At 40.9% G+C, this 7901-nt stretch overlaps 1 long non-coding RNA gene across 1 annotated transcript; it reads right to left on the bottom strand.

Moving 5' to 3' along the window:
- Positions 1-2993: 2993 nt before the first annotated feature.
- LOC109403470 (uncharacterized) lies at positions 2994-3798 on the bottom strand. The gene is made up of 2 exons (XR_002128411.3): positions 3363-3798; positions 2994-3290 (listed from the first exon to the last, which is right to left on the bottom strand). It is a non-coding gene; the product is annotated as an uncharacterized LOC109403470 (long non-coding RNA).
- Between the last annotated feature and the right edge of the window lie 4103 nt (positions 3799-7901).

Here is a 7901-nt window from a genome sequence, read left to right as displayed (position 1 = left end):
GATGAGTGTAGACTTTTAAATTTTTAGAAAAAGTTAGTTTTGCCTTATTTTTTCAAGGAATTTGCATTGTATTTCTCATTAAGCTGAAATCATCGCTACTAAACAATCGATTGCTAATAGGACTTCCCGTAAATTCTCTGTTTTAACATTTTTATGGAACCTTGGTTGGGAAGTTATGTAGCTAATCAAAACATGAAATAGTTATAAAAAAGTTCATTTTATGATGAAATAGTCATTTAGTGTGATAGAAATCACTTATTTCACATGAAATTGCCTACCTTTAGGCGTTTGAGGGGGAATTTAAAAATTTAATTTTGCATTTTAAGTATTAAATTCACTAGTTATAATATTTTAAACGCTTTATTCGTGTTTAGAAGAGCAAAATTAAGCAGAAAAGGAAGTTTTCCTTTCCAACCGATGCTTAATTGTGTACTGATCAATTTCGCCCCAAAGTGACATTTCCAATTTTTAGATATTTGGAGTTATTTAACTTATAGTTTAAATTTGTTGGACAAAATTCTGTCACATGGTTCCATGGAGATCCACAGGGTACTGGTTTTACAGAAATTCTTTTGGCAATATTTGAATTGGCACTGATGTTATCAGCAAAAGTTGTTTTAAAGTTATCAATTTGACCCCGGATTACGGTACTCATAAATGTAATGTAATTTCGTTCCATCGTAAAGTCAACCCGGTAATACATGACTACAGTATCGCAAATGAACCGCTAGAGCGAGTTTCTCAGGTGCGCGATTTAGGTGTCACTCTTGACTCAGCGCTTACTTTCCGACTGCATTATAATGATGTGGTCTCAAGGGCCAATCGACAATTAGGATTTATTTTTAAAATAGCAACGGAGTTCCGTGATCCCTATTGTTTGAGATCACTGTATTGCGCCCTGGTCCGATCGATCCTGGAATCTAACGCAGTTGTGTGGTGCCCGTATCAAGAAGTTTGGAACGCCAGAATTGAAGCAGTGCAAAAAAGATTCATTAGGTACGCTCTCCGTGATCTCCCGTGGCGAGATCCCATCCATCTGCCGCGGTACGAAGACCGTCTACAGCTTTTAAACCTAGACACGCTTGAAAGAAGAAGGAAAGCTACTCAAGCTGTTTTTGTTGCAAAGATTCTCCTAGGTGAAACAGATTCCGGTTATATCTTGTCGCAACTCAACCTGTATGTACCAGCCAGAAAGACATCTACGGCAGCGTGACTTCCTGCAGCTTCAACCACGCAATACGCTTTACGGCATGCACGATCCAGTGCGGTTTATGTCAAATTGCTTCAACGACAAGTTTGATCTGTTCGATTTTAACATATCCGCTGCTACTTTCAAACGTAGATTGTACGATAGGGTTTCCAATTAATTAGCTCTTTAGTATAGAATTGTAGATTTGTTTTTAGTATCTGATCATTGTTAAACTATTGTATTTACTTTTTTATTTTATGTTTGTCATGTAAGCTTTTATTGATTCGGTATGGTTGGTTAATCACGTTCATCGAACGCACACTATTTGTTCCTATACACTCTATAGAATAGGCCTTTTGATACCGATCGCCTCCCGATCGTGTATTGCGATCTAGCTGCCTCTACCTAGCAGAGGCAGTTGATTAGAGAAACAGCAGTTAGTTGTAAATAAACCTCCGCCGCGATCGGTAACCGCAATAAACGTAATGTATAGTTTGGTATACGAAATAAAGTGCGTAGTTCATTGACCGCGAAAGTAAACAGTGTTTTCGATTGTGGCAATATCACCGCGCGCCCTTAGTGACTGATACCGGGATTGAAAGTGAACCGTCGTCGCTCTATGTGCGTAAACACAGGAATTCACAAAGAAATATTTCAAGGAATTCCTACAGAAAATAATTCAGGTAATCCTCCCGGAGCTTCTTCAGGATTCCTCGAAGAATTGTTCCAAAAGTTCCAGAAGTTAATGATTTTTTTAAAGATTTCCTCTTGAAATTTCTCTATGAATACCTTCAGAATCTTTCAGGAAATCTTTGGAAGTTCCTCCAGAAAATACTTCTGGGCCTACTCTAAAAATTCGTTCGAGAATTCCTTCAGGGATTTCCTCAGTAATTCCTTTATTTCTTGAGGAATTACGCCAAAAAATTCTCCCGAAATTACTCCAGGAGCTCCTTCAGGAATTATTCCAGAGGAATTCCACGAGGAACTCCTTAATAAATTTTTCTTCAAATCCCACCAGGAAATCCTCCATAAATTTCCACAGAAATTATTCCGGAAATTCCTTCAGGAAGTCCTCCAGAGGTCCTTTCTTGGGATTTATTTGGAGTTCCTTACGGAACTTCCTTCAAGAGATCCTTCTAATGATTCCTTTGGTCATTATTGGTTCTTATTAGCTTGTTAAAAGTTATGGTTCTCGATTTGGTTCAGGTGGAGAATGATCTTCAAGCAAGGAAAACTATATACTAATTCTAATTCCTAATCTTTTTCAGTGTTCACTGGTTTGAGGCAGTGACCTTTTCGAAAAAGGATCGCATACAAGCGGAACCTTTTATTCAGTGCAATTAAGCTGAAAATGACTATTCTAACAAAACCGAATACTTTTTAACTCAACAGTGATAATGAAAATCGACATTTCCTATACAAAACTTCCTTCTGAAGATTCCTCCGAGAGTTGCTTCAAGCGATTGCTCTACGAGTTCTCCTACTGTAGTTCTTGCCCGAGATTTACTTGAAGTTACTTATGGAAATTCCTTAAAGAGTTACTAATAATTATTTCTCCGCAAGTCTCTGCTGGAGATATCGCTATCATTTCCTGATTTTTTATTTCATCATGGAATTTGAATTTGACAGGAGCGTGTTGTTGGTGTTACATCTCTACTAGGACAGCTTAATGATCTATGAGCACTTTCACAATTATTGACTCTCTGCCAATGATCATTTAGCATTCGTATATCGTGTGGGTGCTTGCTTACATATGTATTCCTAACACATTTTCATTTCTCTCGTTCAAATAATTAAATAAATGTTATAAATCTATGTTTTAATAATTATAATCAACATTAAATTACATAATGACATTCACACAATTTCAAACTTTACTCAATACACGGTTCACTCATATGGGTTCGAATAAGCATCGTCCAGTTTCGGCATCAGTGCTGTTATTAGTCTCGCAGGTGCAACGGTCGTGGTTGTCACGTTACCCGAAGAATCGTCACTATTGTGGAATATGCCGAAGTAAACTCCCAAAGCGATGGCCAACGCAATAATCAACACTACAAATATGATGCAGCACAACGTTTGAAAGGCGCAAGAGCAACAACTAGAAAAAAAATGAAATAAAATTAATCGAAAATTTTCCTAAAATATGCTAAAGATTATTCGCCAATGTTACCAGCAAACGACTTTCTTCGTGCAATCACAACAACATCTGAAAATACCACACATTGTTTAAATTTAGAATACGGATGGATTGGGTTACGCTATTCTACATTCACTGAATGAATTCAACCAACTGACCAACTGAGTGCACTACAACAAACCCTATCTTGGCCGGAATCCGTAAATGCTATCTACAGACAGCTGACAACTAACATTGATAGGGATTTGCACGATGTTGTACCGAATAGCTGGACCTGATTCAACTCTGTCGGTGATTCCGAACCTAGAAATTCCCCTTTACCTAGGAGGGGTGTGATATCGCTTATCGATCCAAACAGAGCCCAATGAGTCATTTTTTTTTGTTTGTTAATCAATATGACTATCTTCCGCTATCAGTTCAACTGATACTGATAAAATCCTATTCTGATAAATAGCTACAACTCTACTAAATTCACCTGTTGAGAATGGATGTTTGGGTTTCCTTCTGTTGGCCAGTTGGATGAGTCTCGCAACAAAGATACTTGATAACATTTACCTAAAAGTTTCAGAGCAAAGCTTGAACAGTGCATGGAATATGCAGCACATTGTTTATAGCTCTTTGCGAAATGAATGACACTTGAATAACGAGGAGTGAATGACAATGCCTGCTGCGATCATCATAGCATTGTTAATTAAATTGGCACATAAGGAGCAAAATGCTGTAGATTGATACCCTCTAGCAGAAGGCCGAATTCAAAGGCACCCCAAGCTAGACCCCAAGTAACCACGTACTGTTGAAGCCTAGGTTGAAGATGTACGTGTTGCATATATAAAGCATATATATTGGCATGCATTACTCTATATAGACCATCAAAGTTGAATCAGAGTGGAAAGCGACACCACCATTGTTGAATTACGAATATACCAGTATACCTCATGCTTCAACGGGTCAAGCGATGACAAAGACCGCCAGCTCAGAGGTATGTGCTTGGCAGGTAGTGCAGCCTGGGAACTGTTGTCCTTCTAACTTCAGCTCGATTGAGGAGATACGTCCCGAACGTCTGTTCACCAAGAAGGTGCGACTCAAACAGCGTCTGTTCTGGCATCCAGCGGCTGAGTATGAAATGCTCCTCCACTGGAAGCTATAAGTAAGCTGGCAGCCCCACCACGGTGGATAGGGGACCATACGCCAACAACCTACTTTTCTCGAAAACCAAAAACCGTTACTTTTAGCGACTTTTAGCGCGAAACAACGGACAAAAATTGCAACTTGGAATGTGTTAGCCCTAGCCCAGCAGCGTAAACTGGCACAACAAGCAAATGAGGCATGCCGTATGAAGCTTGAGATCATAGGACTGAGCGAATTCCGTTGGCCGAACTTTAAAGAACACAGATTGGCATCGGGCTAAATTCTGCTATACTCTGGCCTACGAGGTGAACACGCTCCTCGCCACCGTAGAATAGGTTTCCTGCTCAGCGCTCACGACCACGCTGCGCTCATGAAGTGGGAACCTATTAATGAGAGGATAATTGTAGCCGAATACAGAACACGGGTTCGAAACCCTTCATGATCCATGGCGCTGGTTCAACACACGCTGACTGGAAGACGATACGGTGAAAAGATCCTTCGTTGAGGAGCAAGAGAACCGTTCGGCGGATATTCCGGAAAGTGGAAGCGTACAAGGTCAATGGAGTGCCATCAAGAACGCCTTCATCACCATCGGCGAGAATAATTTCGGTGGCTACGCACCTAGAGAAACCCGTGGATCACAAATGACACCTGGAGGAAGATAGAGGAGTGAAGGAACGCCAAAGCTACGATAGAGCGAGCGAAAATACGAGGAGCCAAAGCGGTAGCCCGTCAGCGCTATTCGGCTCTCAAGAAAGAAGTGAAACGCTCATGTAGAAAGCTGTAAACACCGGCGACATTACCCAAGTAACCACAAGCATTATAACATTGCACGAATTAGACTGAATATCAACCTTTGCAATGCGAAATGCAGTAATTCCACACTTGTCATGCAATAATCCTTTAGATTGGCATTATCAGTGTGACGATGCATTGCATTTTTCTTTACATTCGGGTTTATTAAAAGGTGATATAAGATAATTCAATAATTCAACACTGCAAAAACTGAATAAATGCAATGTACAAACTAGCAAAGTTTGCTCTAACAATACAATTATAAAAGCTTGACTCTAATGGTAAACAAATGAAATCAAGAAGATTGAACAACTTTACGGTCAACTCTAGCGGTCTTCAACATTTCTGGTTCGACTACCGACCAACTGATTCCCCGTTTGAGCAACCGATCGACGACAGCAAAACCTATTTAGAGATGAACTTTTCTCTTTTCTGTAGGCTGCTATCACATGCCAATAACGATGGAAATCACAATTAGCATATGAGCAGTGTGCGAAGGGTGTTTTAATTGAGGTTTTAATTTTCTTATGTTGACTAAATATCTTCTAAAATGTATTATGTATTTATCAGTAATTTATCGGAATGAGATAATTTACTGTATTCTATTACATATGACATCGTCGTTTTACCCTCTACTACAATGATTGGGACAGAAGAACAGGTTCCTTTTAGTGAATCAAATATCTGTTGTTATCATTGCAGCAGAAACGGTCCAAGGCGCCAGCGCGTATGGAACTCATCTTAGCGGTCTTCAACACTTCTGGTTCGACTCCCGACCCGACGACAAAAAAATAATGTTTAAAACATTCATGTGTGGGGGCATCAGTACCGTCGATAACGAAACGGTGCTAAAAATAGATTTTTGTTTTGGTTTTTCGTGTTGCACGTATCAAGCATGCGGAATGCAAATGTACAGCACATGCATTTATATTACTTTAGCAATGGCTGTCAGCGTGCTGCAATATGTGGCACTAATTTGATTTTAGTGGGGCCCTTTTCGACTTTAATATTGCTTCAATGAGGTGTATAAAGTAATGCAGCATTATATTCATAATTTTAATTATCAATATATAGCAAAATTGATGCACTTATATACGGCTTCGTGGTTACTTGGGTAGTCTCTTCTACGGTGTTTCATGTCGTCTTAGTGGGAATGCTACGATGCCCGTGAAAGACACGTCTGGACAGTTGATGACCGACCCGGTTGACCAGTTGAAACGCTGGTTCGAGCACTTTGGAAACCTTTTTCAAGTGTCGGCTGCGCCACCAACACCTCAGCATGATCCGCCAAAGGTTCGACGCATTAACCGTGTCAACACCGAAACTCCACCATTGCAGGAGATAGAACCAGCCATCCACAATATGAGATCGAACAAGGCCCGGGGGCGCATATCAGTCCAGATGCTCAAAGCTGACCCCTTAGTATCTGCACAACTGCTGCATCAATTAGTCTGCAACATATGAAAAACCGCGACATTTCCGGCCAACTGGATGCAAGGCGTCTTAGTAAAGGTGCCCAAAAAGGGTGACCTGCTTGTATGCGATAAATAGCGGGGTATCATGTTGCTGTGCATCGATTTCAAAGTCCTCTGCAAAGTGATCCTTAACCGGATACAGGAGAAGATTGACGCAACTCTCCGACGGCAGCAAGCAGGTATCCGTGCCGGACGACCCTATGCGGACCATATTGTCACGCTCCGTATCATGAGTTCCAAGAATCTCTCTACCTGGTGTTCATCGATTATGGAAAAGCTTTCTGCCGTCTCAATCATGAAAACATGTGGGGAGTCCTCAGGCGCAAGGGTGTTCCTGAGAAAATCATCGGCCTCATTCAAGCACAGTACAAGGCATTTTGTGCAGAGTACTGCACAACGGTGTCTTGTCCGATCTCATCCGGGTCGTTGCTGGAGTGAGGCAAGGATGTATCGTATCACCACTACTATTCCTCACCGTAATCTACGATATTCTGGTAGGTGCGATTGATCGTGAACCAAATCGTAGATTGCTGTGGCAGCCCATTACATAAATGACTTCGAACCAGCTGAAGACGTTGCTCTCTTAGCTCAACGGTGCTCTGATATGCAGAGTAAGCTCGATGATGTTGCCGATCGCTCCTCGGCGGCGGATCTCACCATCAATGTCAACAAGACTAAATCGTTGGATGTAAACACGATCAACCCTTCCAGCTTCACGGTAGCTGGGCAAACAGTGAAGAATGTTGAAAGCTTTCAATATCTTGGTAGCCAAATGGCGGCCAATGGTGGCACCAAGATCGACATAGGTATTGCTGACAGAAATGTATATGTTGCTTTAACAGTGTTTTCACTACCATAGATTTTTTAGTATAGGGTTCATTCAAATATTACGTAACGCAAAATTTGACACTTTTCGACCCCCTCCCTCCCCCACGTAACGACATTTGTATGGGAAATTTTGAAATTTTGTATGAAGCGTAACACAACGCTAGACCCCCTCCCTCCCCCCACAGCGTTACGTAATATTTGAACGAACCCATACTGCTTAGTACGGTTTATGGAATATAAATTGCCTCTGAAATTCCGCGTGAAATGAAAACCCATCAGGCTTTGCTTCACCACTGCAAACGCGATAAAAGTCCCATTCGCATTGCGCATACATAAAGAAATTCCT

This window comes from Aedes albopictus, chromosome 3, assembly GCF_035046485.1.
Source record: "Aedes albopictus strain Foshan chromosome 3, AalbF5, whole genome shotgun sequence".
NCBI classification, from domain to species: Eukaryota; Metazoa; Arthropoda; class Insecta; order Diptera; family Culicidae; genus Aedes; species Aedes albopictus.
Note: the sequence above shows the minus strand (reverse complement) of the source record. Positions and strands in the feature narration are given on the sequence as shown.